A 15,954-nucleotide genomic window follows, 5' to 3' on the forward strand; every position below is an offset into this window, starting at 1 on the left:
AAGAGGCTTGCAAAACACTAAGGCTTCTGAAGCCAAGTTTCTGACTTCCAACCCAAGTCAACCCCAGCTCCTTCCTAAAATCCTGGCACCACAATTAACTGGTGCAGATTTCAGCCGCCTGTGTGCCATGAGTCAAGTCACCTTTGTATCAGAAAATTAGGTTAATCTTCGAGGGCCACCGTCCACAAGGAAGCGACTCAGAGCTGCAAAGCCCCACCGGCTCCACACATTCCCTGTAGGAACCACTCTACTCTGCCCCCTCTTCATAGAGTAAGTGTTGCGTCTCCTGGGCCTGCTCGTTCCTCCCAGTGCCAGCGGCAAGTGCAAGGGCTCACCTTGACCCTGCAGGCCCTTCTAACCGTGGGGAGAGAGATCTCAGGAGAAAAGAAGAAAACATCTTGCCTTCCTCCACAGCTCTGTTTCACATAACGAGGTTGCTCTTGCCAATATGAGTGATTTCACATAGTCTCTGTGAAAGTAAACTTTTCTACCTATGGGGATCTATGATTCTGACTGTCTTAATAATATATTGTTCTGGCGATAATATTTAACAACTTTCTTTTCTAGAAAGTTCAAGTACCTTGAGTTTTATTTATGGAGACAAAAGATGATCACTGTCCCTTCTGTATTCGCCCAAACACAGAGTTAAGAATAAATAACACTTCACAGTTTTTTTTTTTTTTTTTTGACAGGTAGAGTTAGGCAGTGAGAGAGAGAGACAGAGAGAAAGGTCTTCCTTCCGTTGGTTCACCCCCAAAATGGCCGCTAAGGCCGGTGCGCTGTGCCAATCTGAGCCCAGGAGCCAGGTGCTTCTTCCTGGTCTCCCACATGGATACAGGGGCCCAAGCACTTGGGCCATCGTCCACTGCCTTCCTGGGCCACAGCCGAGAGCTGGACTGGAAGAGGGGCAACCGGGACTAGAACCTGGCGCCCATATGGGATGCCAGCGCCGCAGGCGGAGGATTAACCAAGTGAGCTACGGTGCCGGCCCCACAACTTTTTGTTTTTAAAAGCGTAAGAGGCGCTGCTATAGACTGAGCAAGGTTTGGAGTCGTTTAAACCCCAAAGCCTCATGTTCTTGGTTAACGGGTTAATGCTGGTGGCCGATGGGTTAGTGCGGCAGCCAGGAAGTGGGGCCAGGCAGAGGCCTTTAGGTCACTGGACGGTAGCCTTTGACTTTGGCAGTTTGTTCTCACAAGAAGGTGGGTTACTGAGCCAACTTTTGGCCTAGCTTCTCTCTCCGCTTCCTGGATCACCACAGAACTGTTCCGCCGCACCTGCCCCACTACTGCCAGCCCCACCTGATGTCAGACTAACGAGGCCCCCAGATTCTGAACTGGGAACTTCCTTTTGGAAGCTGAAATAAAAGTTTTTCTTTGCCAAGAAGCTGCTGTTAGGTATTTTAAAGTGATGAAAAGCTGATTAATAAGGATGCTGTTTCTCATACACTTTATAGAAGCAGGAAAGAACTAAAATAGACTCTCCTGATTAAAAGATCTCAAAGACTCAATGCCAGAAGAAATTCCATTAGCTATATTATAGTAAAAGCTCTGATGGGGGCTGGTGCTGTGGCACGGTGGGTTAACGCCCTGGCCTGAAGCACCGGCATCCCATATGAGCGCCGGTTCGAGACCCAGCTGCTCCACTTCTTATCCAGCTCTCTGCTGTGGATTGGGAAAGCAATGGAAGATGGCCCAAGTCCTTGGGACCCTGCATCTACGTGGGAGACTCGGAAGAAGCTCCTGGCTCCTGGCTTTGGATTGGTGCAGCTCCGGCTGTTGCAGCCATTTGGGGAGTAAACCAGCGGATGGCGGACCTCTCCTTTCTCTGTGTAACTCTGCCTTTCAAATAAATAAATAAATCTTTTTTTTTTTTTTTTAAAAAAGCTCTGTTGGTTGCAAAATCACACTGCTACTCCTGAACTCCCCAAAACAGGAGAGAGGAAACCCTACCAGGACACTGATAGAGAAAAACCAGTCAAATTAAAGAGAACAAATGAGTTAGGAGTTTATTTATATACCAAAAGTTAACAGAAACAGCCAAAGTGTACTTACAGAGAATTCTGTAGCTTTAAATGAAAATAAAGGGGCCTGCATTGTACCGCAGTGAGTTAAGCCACAGCACGCAATGTGGGCATCCCACATCAGAGTCCCAGTTCAAGTCCCAGTGCTCCTCTTCCAACCCAGTCCCCTGCTAATACACCTGGAAAGGCAGGGGAAGATGGCCCAAGTACTCAGGCACCTGCCACCTGCACGGGAGACCTGGATGTAGTGCCAGGCTCCTGATTTCTGTCTGGTCTGGCCCCTTCCATGGTGGCCATTTAGGGAGTGAACCAGCAGATGGAAGATTTTTCTCTCTTTCTCTCTCTCTCTCGCTCTCGCTCTCCCTCCCTCCCTCCCTCCCTCCCTCCCTCCCTCCCTTCCTCTTGTCGCTCTGCCTTTCAAATACATAAACCAAATCTTTAAAAAAAGAGAAAAGGATGGTGAAAGGCTGAAAATAAATTATCTAAGCTTCTAACTTGAAAAGAACGCCAAGGAGTAGACATTCAACCTAGCAACTGATATACCCACATCCCACATTGGAGTACCTGGGTTCAATGACCAGCTCTGGTTCCTAACTCAGCTTCCCTCCAGTTCAGACCCTGGGAAGTAGTGGTGATGGTTCAAGTAATTGGGCCTCTGCCACACACGTAGATCTGTGTAGTGTTATCAGCTCCTCAATTCAGCCCTGGCCTAGACTGATTGTTGCAGATGTTTGAGAAGTAAACCAGCAGACAGGAGCAGTCTCTCTGTTTCTTTCTGCCTCTCCAATAAAATTTCTTTAGAAACAGTAAAAAACAAAGGAGGAGATAAATAAATAATGACAATATAAGTAGAAATTAATAAAATAGAAAGAAGATAGGCACAGATAAAGCCAATAAAATCAAAGTCACTTCTTTGAAAAATATTAATGTATTATAAACTCTAACAAGACAGGATAAAAGAGAGAGAGAGAGGCCAGCACTGTGGTGTAGTGGGTTAAGCAACTGCCTGCGGCACCTGAATCTCATTTGGACTCCAGTTCCAGTCCCTGCTGCTCCACTTCCGATCCAGCTTCCTTCTGGTACACCTGGGAAAGCAGCAGAAGATGACCCAGGTGCTTGGGCCCCTGCACCCACGTGGGAGACCAGAAGAAGCTCCTGGCTCCTGGCTTCTGCCTCTCCAACCCCAGTCAGTTGCCATCATTTGGGGAGTGAACCAGTAGATGGAGTTCTCTCTCTCTCTCTCTCTGTCTCTCTTTCTTTGTAACTCTGCCTTTCAAATAAATAAATATTTAATAAACAGAGAAAATACAAATGACCAATATTAGGAAGGAGAAGGGAGATGTTAACATAGATTCTACAATTATCAGAAAGGTTATTATAGGGCTAGTGTTGTGGTGCAGCAGGTTAACACCCTGTCCTGAAGCGCTGGCATCCCATATGGGCGCCAGTTCTAGTCCTGGCTACTCCTCTTCCGATCCAGCTCTCTGCCGTGGCCTGGGATAGCAATGGAAGATGTTCCAAGTCCTTGGGCCCCTGCACCTGCATGGGAGACCCAGAGGAAGCTCCTGGCTCCTGACTTCGGATTGCCGTTGTGGCCCTCTAGGGAGTGAACCAGTGGATGGAAGACCTCTCTCTCTGTCTCTACCTCTCTCTGTAACTCTTTCAAATAAATAAAATGAATCTTTAAAAAAAAGAAAGGTTATTATGAATAAGTTAATGCAAATAAATTTGAAAACTTAAATGAAATGTGAAATTGTCCCCAAAACCAAAATATACCAAAACTTATTATAAAACAAAATGCTTTTTATCTATTAAAGAAATTGAAGCCATCACTAAATATTTTTTCACAGAGAAAACTCCGAGAGCACTTTCTTAGTGGTCTTTCAAACATATAAGGAAGAGAAAATATTAATCTTACTGAATCTCCATCTTTCTCATGGGTTTCATGAGGATTAAATGATTTAATGCACAAGATCCTTTGAGGGGCAGCTGTCGTGACCAACAGGTTAAGCTGCAACTTGGGACCCCATTTTCCCATTGGAGTGCTGGTTTAAGTCCCGGCTGCTCTGCTCCTGATCCAGCTCCCTGCTAATGTGCTTGGGAAGGCAGGAGATAGCCCATGACCTTGGGCCCCAGCCACCCACATGGGAGGTCTGGGTGGAGTTTTGGGCTCCTGGCTTTGGCCTACACCAGCTGCAGCTGTTGTGGACATTTAGGGAGTGAACCAGCAGACGGAAAACTTTTCTCGCTGTCTCTCCCTCTCTCTTTCCATCACTTTGGCTGTCAAATAAACAAATAGATTTTTTTTTTGACAGGCAGAGTTAGACAGTGAGAGAGAGAGAGAGACAGAGACAAAGGTCTTGCTTCCGTTGGTTCACCCCCCAAATGGCCGCCACGGCCAGCGCTGTGCCGATCCAAAGCCAGGAGTCAGGTGCTTCTCCTGGTCTCCCATGGGGTGCAGGGTCCAAGCACTTGGGCCATCCTCCACTGCACTCCCTGGCCACAACAGAGAGCTGGGCTGGAAGAGGGGCAACCGGGACAGAATCCGGCACCCTGACCGGGACTAGAACCCCGTGTGCCGGTGCTGCAAGGCGGAGGATTAGCCTTGTGAGCCGCGGCGCCGGCCAACAAATAGATCTTTAAAAAGCTCCTTTCGATTTTCTCTATACCTAATCATCTGTGAGTGAAGATAGTTTCACTTCTTCCCATCTAAACGAGGTCCCTCGGCACGAGGTTGAATAGTAATGGTGACGTGTGTATGTCTTTGCCTTGTTCGCCCAGTAAGTATGGTGTTAGCTATGAGACATTTTTGTATTTGGTTTTAGTTTTTGTTCATGACTCTTATCTCATCATGGAAATCTCCCTTCATGTCTAATTTGCTGAAAATGTTGTTAAAAGTGGATATTATCTTTTTTGATTCCATGAGACAATCATACTTTTCTTTCCTTTTTTTTTTTTTTTTTTTTTTTTGTTTTTTTTTTGTTTTAATGTTGTCTCCTATATTGATTGCTTTTCAAACATCAAGCCTACCTTACACTCCTGGAATAAACTCTGATGGGTCATGATGTATTAGGGTTTCTATATATTGCCGGGTTCAATTTTTTTTAATTGTTATCATTTTTCTTTATTTCCTTATTTCTTTAAGATTTGTTTTTATTTATTTGAAAGACAGAGTTACAGAGAGAGGTAGAGACAGAGAGAGAGAAAGGTCTTCCCTCCGCTGGTTCACTACCCAGATGGCTACAATGGCTGGAGCTGCACTGATCCAAAGTCAGGAGCCAGGAGCTTCTTCCAGGTCTCCCATGTGGGTGCAGGGGCTCAAGGACTTGGGCATCCTCCACTGCTTTCCCAGGCCACAGCAGAGAGCTGGATCGGAAGTGGAGCAGCCAGGACTAGAACCAGATCTCATATGGGATGCTGGCGCTTCAGGCCAAGGCGTTAACCCACCGCACCACAGTGCTGGCCCCTCAATTTGTTTTTAATTTACTCGGAATTTTTCTGCTTTTTTCCTTTTAAGGTTTATTTATTTGAAAGACAGAATATCAGACAGGGACAGAGATCTTCCATCCACTGGCTCACTCTCCCAAATGGCTAGCCGAAGCCAGGAACCAGGAACTGCATATTGGCCACTTCTGGATGGGAAGCAGAGCAGCCAGTGACATGCCATGACATGCCATGACACGCCATGACATGGGATGCCAGTTACACAAGTGGTGGCTTAACCACTGTGCCACAGACACAGGGCCCCTGGATTTCTCTACGTTTTTAGGAAATACTGATCTATAATTTTCTTGTAATGTGAGATGCCTATTGGTTGATGAGAGTTTAAAATATTTATTAAAAATTATTATTAATACCTCTTGCAATATGTTCTAAATCATTGGCTTTTTGGATTTTTTTTAAGATCTATTTATTTGAAAGTCAGAGCTAGAGAGAGGGAGAGGTCTTCCATCTACTGGTTCACTCCCCGGATGGCCACAATGACTCGGCGGGGCGGGGGGAAAGCAGGCCAAAGCGGTCTCTTTCATGAGTGGCAGGGGCCCAAGTGCTTGGGTCATCTTCTACTGCTTTCCCAGGCCATTAGCAGGGAACTGGATCAGAAGTTGAGCAGCTGGGACTTGAACCAACACCCATGTGGGTGCTGGTGTTTTAGACTGCAGCTTTACCTGCTATGCCATTATGCCACAATGCCAGGCCCAAGATCATTGATTTTAAAACCATTTTAACCAGGGGCAGGCATTTGGCTCAGTAAGGAAGCCACTGCTTGGAACTCCTGCATACCACATTGGAATTTGAATCCTCACTCTGCTTCTTCTTTTTTTTTTTTTTTTTTAAAGATTTATTTATTTATTTAAAAGGTAGAGTTACACAGAGAGAGGAGAGGCAGAGAGAGAGAGAGAGAGAGAGAAAGAGAGAGGTCTTCCACCCTATGGTTCACTCCCCAATTGGCTGCAACAGCTGGAGCTGCACCAATCTGAAGCCAGGAGCCAGGAGCTTCTTCTGAGTCTCCCACGCAGGTGCAGGGGCCCAAGGACTTGGGCCATCTTCTACTGCTTTCCCAGGCCATAGCAGAGAGCTAGATTGGAAGAGGAGCAGCTGGGACTAAAACCGGTGCCCATATGGGATGCCAGCGCTTCAGGTCAGGGCGTTAACCTGCTGCGCCACAGTGCCAGCCCCCACTCTGCTTCTTAATCCAGCTCCCTGCTAATGCACATGGGAAAGCAATGGAAAATGGCCCAAGTACTTGGGTCCCTGCCACCCACGTGGGAGACCCAGGCAGAGTTTCCGTCTCCTGGCTTTGATCTGGCCCATTCCAGGATGTTGCAGGCATATGGGGAGTGAACAAACAGAATGGAAGACCTCTCTCTTCCTCTCTCCCTCCCTCTGCCTTTCAAATATATAAATAAATAAAACATTTTTTAAAGGTCCAATGAAATGATTCTTACTCCTAATAGGAGTATTAATTCCTATTTCTGTTACTTTCTATTCAATTCTCTTCTTCCGCATGATGGTTGTGAAGCATTGTATTGTTTTGTGACCAATAATAGATTGATGTGCACAGTGTGAAAGGCATTGTTTGCATACCCTAGGCACTATGTAAGAGTTTGCTACTATTATTATTCATGTATGGATTCCCAGCACCCTTGCAATACCTAGCATGTAGCACCCACTTGATAAATGTCTATGAATGAATGAATTTGGTTGTCAGTAGCTTTTAATTAGAGTGGTTTCACCGGCGCCGCGGCTCACTAGGCTAATCCTCCACCTAGCGGCGCCGGCACACCAGGTTCTAGTCCCGGTCGGGGCGCCGGATTCTGTCCCGGTTGCCCCTCTTCCAGGCCAGCCCTCTGCTGTGGCCAGGGAGTACAGTGGAGGATGGCCCAGGTGCTTGGGCCCTGCACCCCATGGGAGACCAGGAAAAGCACCTGGCTCCTGGCTCCTGCCATCGGATCAGCGCGGTGCGCCGGCCGCAGCGCGCCGGCCGCGGCGGCCATTGGAGGGTGAACCAACGGCAAAGGAAGACCTTTCTCTCTGTCTCTCTCTCTCACTGTCCACTCTGCCTGTCAAAAAAAAAAAAAAAAAAAAAAATTAGAGTGGTTTCAAGAGAGGACAGGGAACAGCATGCTCTCGTAAGACATTCATTACACACCTCGACTGCTACTAGGAAGTAGAGTATTACCTAGATCCACGATTCTGTCTTAGAATTTTAGAAAGTAAAATTGCCAGGCACCAGAAGGAGGTGAAGATTCTAACACAGTCGCCATTGCCTGCACATTCGCAAACTCGCTCATGCAGGCGTGGCATCTGTTCAAGCCACTGTCGCCGCAGTTAGGTAAATGGCTTTGGTGGCTCCCTATGTGGATGGATTTTAGCTTGAATTTGGATTCCTAATTCTCATTAACAAACAAAAGGCTTACAACCGCAATGCAGCATTGAAGACGCATCTTTGGGTGTGTGGGGAGCAACCGAGACTAGACTAAATTACTGGAACTGCTAGGACTAATTCTATGCATCTGATCTCCCACAATATGGCGCTGAGAGAGAGCAAACAACTTCTACGCAGCTGCCTCACCAATTTGACTAACAAGCGGCAGGAGCTGATCCTGCTCCTGATTGGAGGAGAGCAGCGTGCTCGGCGTGTGGGCAGCAGAGCTTGGATTGGTGGAAGAGGACTATAAAGGAGGAGAGAGACACCATGCACCAGGAACATCTGAGCAGCCCCTGAGCAGCCCCTGAGCGAGCCGGCTGGTGGTGTGCCGCTCCTCTGTGGAAGCGGGGAAAGTGGCAGGTGGGCGGGCAGGCGGGGGGGGGGGGGGGGCGTCGTTCCTCCGCAAGTGAGGGAATGGCAGCTAACCCGGGAAGGGCCGGGCAAAGAGAACAGCGCAGGGTCCAGTGTCGTTCTCCACGAATGGGGGAGCGACAGGGTGTACAAGGCAAAGCAGTTTAAACACAGAGGGATTAGCAGGTTCCCCTTGTCACAGAACTTCCAAAACTAGAAGAGGCTCTTCTATCCAGTGTGTGCTGGGCAATAGTCTATCCCAGTGTTTCGGCTACTCTGACTAAAGCCTCCAATCAACTTTGAAAAGGAGGAGCCTTGGACATCCCAGTACTGGGCGATCCAATTAAAGCGGGGAGGAGTCGAACAAAACTCTTCAGACCAAATGGAAAACTCAGATGAAAAAAACCACACACAAACTAGTGTTCTTTTGTGTGCTTCAGAACCACTCAGTCCTAGGAGCTCTCAAGATCTAGATCCTGTGCTCGGGTTACTAATGGCAGCTGGTTTCCATAACGCTGTGCCTCACTGCCAAGGAGGCAAGGCCATCTTTAGACTCTGGAAACAAAGAACACTTAGGCTACGACTTTGAATGTGGTCCTGGAAAAGAAAGGGTAGGCTTACTATTTTCACTTAGCAAAAAAAAAAAAAAAAAAAAAAAAAGTTTAGTACAATTACTGCAGTGTGCTTCCACCCTGCCCCTACAAAAGCTGTTGTTACCTTAACACAGACTCTACGGTCAGTGGCACCTGATCGGATCCGTGTTGCCAAGCCTGGCTGCTCACCAGAATCACCTGGGAGGCTTTGCAAACTCAGGGCCTCTGGGCTTCATCTGGACCTGCTGAAGGCTCCAGGACAAAGCCCACAGGTCTGCATTTTCTCTACACAGGCCACCTGGTTCCCTGGGGGCGGGTCTGAAGACTCAGTGCACCACCTTCGCAGCTCCATTGTCACTAAGGAGGGACTTGGATGGCGAAGAAAACAGAGCGCATGCGTGGTGAGTTTCCGCCTTCCTACTTGCTGTAGGACTTTTCTGATAAAAGCTCTAAAACAGCCTTTAGCAAGAAGGCAGCAGGAGTTTTCACCCCTTGATACTTGCAGCCTATTCGTGCTCTATTATGAATGAGTCCTAGCTGAGAGGGATACGTGTTTCCATCCTGTGTGAGCTCAACATTAGAATGGAGATGGGCCCATTTTTCAAAGTGCCAACCCAGCCCTATGTGACTTTATTAGAAGAAATGGCCCCACAATTGCAATCCAAGCAACATATCCTGCTCGAGCAGACAAAATGGTAATTAGACTTTCCGCCAACTGGAGGGGTAGCTAATTATCTAACTTTATGCAACATTCTCACAAAGCAACTTACCCATTCCCTCCTTCCCCCTCGCTTTCTCTTCTCAGACAAATGTTTCCTGGGCTGTTGCTTCTCACTCTGCTGCCTGTGTCATAGCACTGAAGCCCAGCTCACCACGTGGACTCCCTTCCGGGACTCTGCCCTGGCTTCCCTAGGAAAATGTGCTGTTAGGGTTGGAAGGGAACACAGCAGACCTTCCAAAGAACAGACTCATTTCATCTTAGAAAACAGGCTGAGGAGCTAAACGGTTTACCAGCATGCACAGCTAAACCGGAATGGAATTCACATCTCCTGGTGTGAGCTGAGTGAGCATTCTTCCCCCGGACCACTGTGTTCCTAACCAGTGAGCGATGATGTGTGAGGACATGAGTCGGGGTTTTCCAGAGAAATACAACCAGAAGGCAGACAGACACACGAGGGTACTTCAGAACACTCCTGGAAAATGGAATTAAAAGGTATGTCTACTACTAGTGCAAAAATCATTCTGAAACCCTGTCTCGTTTTTTCATAATATGCATTTTTCATGAAATTTTTGAAGACCCCATGTGCATGTGTGTGTGGACAGAGAGAGAGAGAGAGGAGATTTATTATCAGAATTGACCAAGGTTGGCCGGCGCCGTGGCTCACTAGGCTAATCCTCCGCCTTGCGGCGCCGGCACACCGGGTTCTAGTCCTGGTCGGGCGCTGGATTCTGTCCCGGTTGCCCCTCTTCCAGGCCAGCTCTCTGCTGTGGCCAGGGAGTGCAGTGGAGGATGGCCCAGGTGCTTGGGCCCTGCACCCCATGGGAGACCAGGATGAGTACCTGGCTCCTGGCTTTGGATCAGTGCGATGCACTGGCCGCGATGTGCCGGCTGCGGCGGCCATTGGAGGGTGAGCCAACGGCAAAAGGAAGACCTTTCTCTCTGTCTCTCTCTCACTGTCCACTCTGCCTGTCCAAGATAAAAAAAAAATTAAAAAAAAAAAGAATTGACCAAGGCAGTTATGGATGCTGAGTTCCACTGCCTGCTGTCTCCAGGCTGCAGCACCTGAAAAGCGGGTGATGTAATTTATTCTGAGTCCAAAGGCTCAACCACCAAGGGCGCCGGTGTCCGGGGGTGGGAGAAATGGATGGTTCAGCTCAGGAAGAAAGAGAATTCACCTTCCTCTGTCTTTCTGTATTATTTGGGCCCTCAACACACTGGATGACACTCGCCCACACTGGGGAAGGCAGATCTTTATTCTGTCTGCTGATTTAAATGCCCATCCCTTCCAGAAACACCCTCCTAGACACACCTTGGTATAGTATTTTACCAGCTACCTGGCCATAACTTAGCCCAGACACATGTGCATGTAAAATTAACCATCAGAGTGAGGGGGATTTTTTTTTTAATTGAGAGGTAGAGAGAGAGAGGTAGATAGAGCGAGTGAGTGCATTTCCAGCTGCTGGATCATTCTCCATATGCTCACACAACAGTTAGGGATAGGTTCTGTCTGGGCCAGGACTGGAGCCAAGAACTGGGAACACAATTCAGGTCTCCCACACGGGTGGCAGGAACCCAATTGCTTGAGCCACACTGCTGCCTCCCGGGGTCTGCGCTGGCAGCAAGCTGGAGTTAGCAATCAAGAGCTGGAGTCAACAGCTGATGTGGAACACAGGTGTCTAAATCGCTAGGCGAAACCCACTCCAGATGGTATTTTTAGATCACTATATATGCAAATTTTTTAAACAATTTAAATATAGTTTAACATATCACAAAACTCACCCTATCTAAAATGGTTTTCAGCATGTTTACAGAATCAAACAATCACCACAGGGTAATTTCAGGAGATTTTCATTACCCAAAGAAGAAACCCTGTCCTACAAGTATTGGTAGTGATTCTCAACTTCTGACCCCTCCTCCAGGCCTCGGAAGCCACAAGTTTACTTCTTGTATCTATGGATTTTCCTGTATTGGGCATTCTGTATTAATGGAATCTTTTTTTTTTTTTTTTTTTTGACAGGCAGAGTGGACAGTGAGAGAGAGACAGAGAGAAAGGTCTTCCTTTGCCGTTGGTTCACCCTCCAATGGCTGCCACGGCTGGCGCGCTGTGGCCAGAGCACCGCGCTGATCCGATGGCAGGAGCCAGGAGCCAGGTGCTTTTCCTGGTCTCCCATGGGGTGCAGGGCCCAAGCACCTGGGCCATCCTCCACTGTACTCCCTGGCCACAGCAGAGGGCTGGCCTGGAAGAGGGGCAACCGGGACAGAATCCGGCGCCCCGACCGGGACTAGAACCTGGTGTGCCGGCGCTGCAAGGCGGAGGATTAGCCTAGTGAGCCGCGGCGCCAGCCTGTATTAATGGAATCTTGATATGTGCTCCTTTGTGACTGATCCCAGTTAGCATGTTCTCAAGGTTCTTCCATGTTGTAGCATGTATCAGGAGCTCACACCTCTCCATCGTCATAGAGTATTCCACATGGTGGAATGTTTATTCATCATTTGATGGAATTCTGGGTTGTTTCCACTCTCATTAATGATAATGTTGTGAAGTTCATGTGCAACTTTTGGTACTGGTATATTTTGTTGCATTCCTGATTTGTATTTATCACAAAGGGGAGCTGAATTTTGTTAAATGCCTTTCCTGCTTCTATTTAGTACTGCGATTTTTTATCCTTTATCCTACAGATACATTAATTGGTTTTCAGATGTTAAAGCAAGCTTGCATTCTCGAGCTATATTCCACTTTGTGATTGTCTGTATTCCTTGTGTATGGGAGACCTGGAAGAAGCTCCTGGTTCCTTAGCTTCCAATCAGCTCAGCTCCAGCTGTTGCGGCCATTTGGGGAGTGAACCAGCAGATGCAAGACCTCTCTCTCTGTCTCTCTCTATCCGTGGCTGTAACTTTGCCTCTCAAATAAATAAGTCTTTAAAAAACAAAAAAAGAAACAAAGGCAGAGGGGAGGGGATATCTTTCATCAGCTTGTTCACTTCCCACATGGCCTCAGCAGCCAGGACTGGGTGAGGCCAAAGCCAGGAGCCCAGACCTCAAAGTGGTCTCCCACACGGGTGGTAAGGACTCAACCACGTGAGCCACACCTGCCTCAAAGGGTGCACACTGGCAGGAGGCTGGGATCGGAAACAGAGCTGTGACTCGAACCCAGGCTCTCGATATGGGATGCGGGTGTCCCAAGTGGCATCTAAACCACTACGCCCCATGAAATTTTTTTTTTTTAGTTTTATTTATTTGTTTGAAAGGCAGAGTTACAGAGAGAAGGAGAGAGAGAGAGAGAGAGAAAGGAGAGATTTTTTTCATCCACTGGTCCACTTCTCAGATGTCTGGGGCTAGTCCAGGAGCCTGAAACTGCAACCATACATGGTTGGCAGAGGCCCAAGCACTTGGGCCATCTTCTGCTGCTTTCCCAAGCCATAAGCAGAGGGCTGGATTGGAAGTGGAGCAGCTGGGAATTGAACCAGCACCCATATGAGATGCTGGTAGCACAGGCAGCAGCTTAACCCACTATGCCACAGCACTGGCCCCTGGGGATTTGCTTTTTAAAGTTCACATTTACAACTATACACATTGAAGTACTTCGGTGTATCCCATAAGTTCGGGTATGCTATGTTTTCATTTTCATTCATTTTGAGCATTTTTTCTAATTTCATTTCTGATTTATTCTTTGAGCCATTAGTTAATTGGGAATATGTTTTTTAATTTCCATGTTTGTGAATTTCCCAAATTTCCTGCAGTTGTTGAATTATTAACAATAAGTTTAAGACCATGTGTCAAGAAAACATGATTTGTATAACTTCAATCCTTTTTTTATTAAAGATTTATTTTACTTATTTGAAAGGCAGAGTTACAGAGGAGAGACAGACAGACAGAGGTCTTCTATCCTGGTTCACTCCCCGAATGACCACGATGGTCAGAGCTAGGCTGGCCCAAAGCCAGGAGCCAGGAGCTTCTTCTGGGTCTCCTACGTGGGTGCAGGGGCCCAAGCACTTGGGCCATCTTCTGCTGCTTTCCTAGGCCACAGCAGAGAGCTGGATCAGAAGTGGAGCAGCTGGAACTCAAATCAGCACCCATATGGGATGCTGGCACCACAGGTGGCAGCTTAACCTACTATGCCATAATGCCAGCCTCGACTTCAATATTTTTAAATGTATGGGGCCTGTTTGCAGCTGAACACACAGCACATGGAGACTGTGCTGTATGTCTTTGGGAAGGATGTACATTCCGCTGTTATCAGGTGGCGTGTTCTATAGATATTTATTAGATCGGATTTTTATAGACATGAGGAATGGGATCCAGATGGCATTAGTGGGTAACCCAGTATTCCACAGCTGGCTGGTCTCAGAGGTCACGTGGACTATTAGAGTGAATCACTGCCATTCTTGAACATCAAAAACTGCTGACTACTAGTAATTTCTAACAGTTCACTGTTGGAGAATCTACGTCTCCTGACTTTCAGCCCAGTGTTCTTATCAGCGTATGAGCCCAGGCTGCGCTGTAAGGCATAACTGCCCGACCAGCCTTGGTTACCACAGAAGATGCTGATTATTTGCACATCTTATTCCAGGAAAACAGTGCAACTGCCTTGCACATGGTGACTCAGGGGTCACAGCTGCATCTGCTGTCTGGAACACATGGCACACATCAGAGGAAGCAGCCTTCAGGATCACATGACCTGCTCTTTTTTTTTTTAAGATTTTTTTTTTTTAAATCTTACAGGTAGAGTCACAGACAGTGAAAGAGACGGAGAGAAAGGTCTTCCTTTACCGTTGGTTCACCCTCCAATGGCTGCTGCAGCCGGTGCTGCGCTGATCCGAAGCCAGGAGCCAGGTGCTTCCTCCTGATCTCCCTTGCGGGTGCAGGGCCCAAGGACCTGGGCCATCCTCCACTGTCTTCTCGGGCCACAGCAGAGAGCTAGACTGGAAGAGGAGCAACCGGGACAGAATCCGGCGCCCCGACCAGGACTAGAACCCGGGTGTTGGCACCGCAGGCGGAGGATTAGCCAAGTGAGCTGCGGCGCCAGCGCTATTTCAGTAATTTTTAAAATATGTTTTTCAACAACTCAAAATGTAGGTCTTAAAAATGCCTCTTGGTCTTAACACATAAAATAAATCCTCTTGGCAAAATTTTCTAAATGTGTAGCCTCATCATGTTTTATCTAATTTAGGAGAAGTTCTTTTTTTTGGAAAAAAAAAAAGTATTTGTTTTTAAAGCCTGAGAGAGACAGAGATCTCCCATCCACTGGTTCACTCCCCAGATGGCAGAAACAGCTGGTGTTTGGCCAGGCAGAAGCCAAGAGTCTCACCTGGATGTCCTACGTGGCTGCAGGGGCCCAAACACTTGGACCATCTTCCACAGCTTCTCCCAGGCCATTAGCAGGGAGCTGGATCAGAAACACAACAGCTGGGACACAAACCAGCACGCGTAAGAGATTCTGGTGCTACAGGTGGTGGCTTTACCTGCTATTCCATAATGCTGGCCCCTAGGAGAAGTTCTGAACAAGGCCTAACAGCCCCAGCCCCATAAAAACCATAATAAACAATCAAGGGTTTTCTGGGGGACCAGAGTGTGGGGTCCTGCTTGTTCCCCTCAACTATCTCTTGTTTTGTTTTTTAATTTTGTGAATTGCATGACTTGTCTGAGCAGGAAAGGGAATTAACTTGTGTGGGTTTGTGAAACCCCTGCCTGCACTCTGTGCCCTCTAGTGAACTGAATACCCACAGTTCTGGCTCCACATGGAGATGTCTGGCTGTGGCCACCGTGGCTCTGCCGTCATCTCTACCCCTAGAAAATCTCATTGCAACCCTGCTAAGCTTCTCCTCCTATTCCCACCGAGGGAGCCAAGTGCAAATCTTCACTGGGTGCAGAGCAAGGAACTGACATAGGCACTCTCTGTGTGCAATTAATTCTCTATGACCTTTACGGTCCACAGAGGCTATGCCATTTCCAAACCCACTTTTTTTTTAGATTATTTTTATTTATTTGAAAGGCAGAGTTACAGAGAGATAAAGAGGCAGAGAGAGAAAGACACAGAGAGGAGAGGTCTTGCATCCACTGGTTCACTCCCCAAATGGCTGCAAAGACTGGGGGCTGGGCAGATCTGAAGCCAGGAGTCAGGAGCTTCTTCCAGGTCTCCCATGTGGATGCAGGGGCCCAAGCACTTGGGCCATCTTCTACTGCTTTCCCAGGCCATAGCAGGGAGCTGGATTGGAAGTGGAGCAGCCGGGACTAGAACCAGCACCCATATGGGATGCCAGCACTGCAGGCTGAGGCTTTAACCTGCTGCACCACAGCGCCAGCCTCCAAACCCACTTCTTAAAGGAGCCCCGAGGAA

General features: G+C 47.7%; 1 long non-coding RNA gene across 2 annotated transcripts; it reads left to right on the forward strand.

Annotated features, from left to right (window-relative positions):
- The first annotated feature begins 8,023 nt into the window (after positions 1 to 8,023).
- Positions 8,024 to 14,749, forward strand: LOC138848551 (uncharacterized). 2 transcript variants are annotated; one of them, XR_011386459.2, is made up of 4 exons: positions 8,024 to 8,312; positions 9,190 to 9,297; positions 9,702 to 10,109; positions 14,340 to 14,749. It is a non-coding gene; the product is annotated as an uncharacterized LOC138848551 (long non-coding RNA). The 2 variants fall into 2 exon arrangements; XR_016230242.1 differs by lacking the exon at positions 9,702 to 10,109.
- Positions 14,750 to 15,954: the final 1,205 nt, after the last annotated feature.

This window comes from Oryctolagus cuniculus, chromosome 2 (assembly GCF_051225735.1).
Source record: "Oryctolagus cuniculus isolate XC-2025 breed Fujian yellow rabbit chromosome 2, ASM5122573v1, whole genome shotgun sequence".
Classification (NCBI taxonomy): domain Eukaryota; kingdom Metazoa; phylum Chordata; class Mammalia; order Lagomorpha; family Leporidae; genus Oryctolagus; species Oryctolagus cuniculus.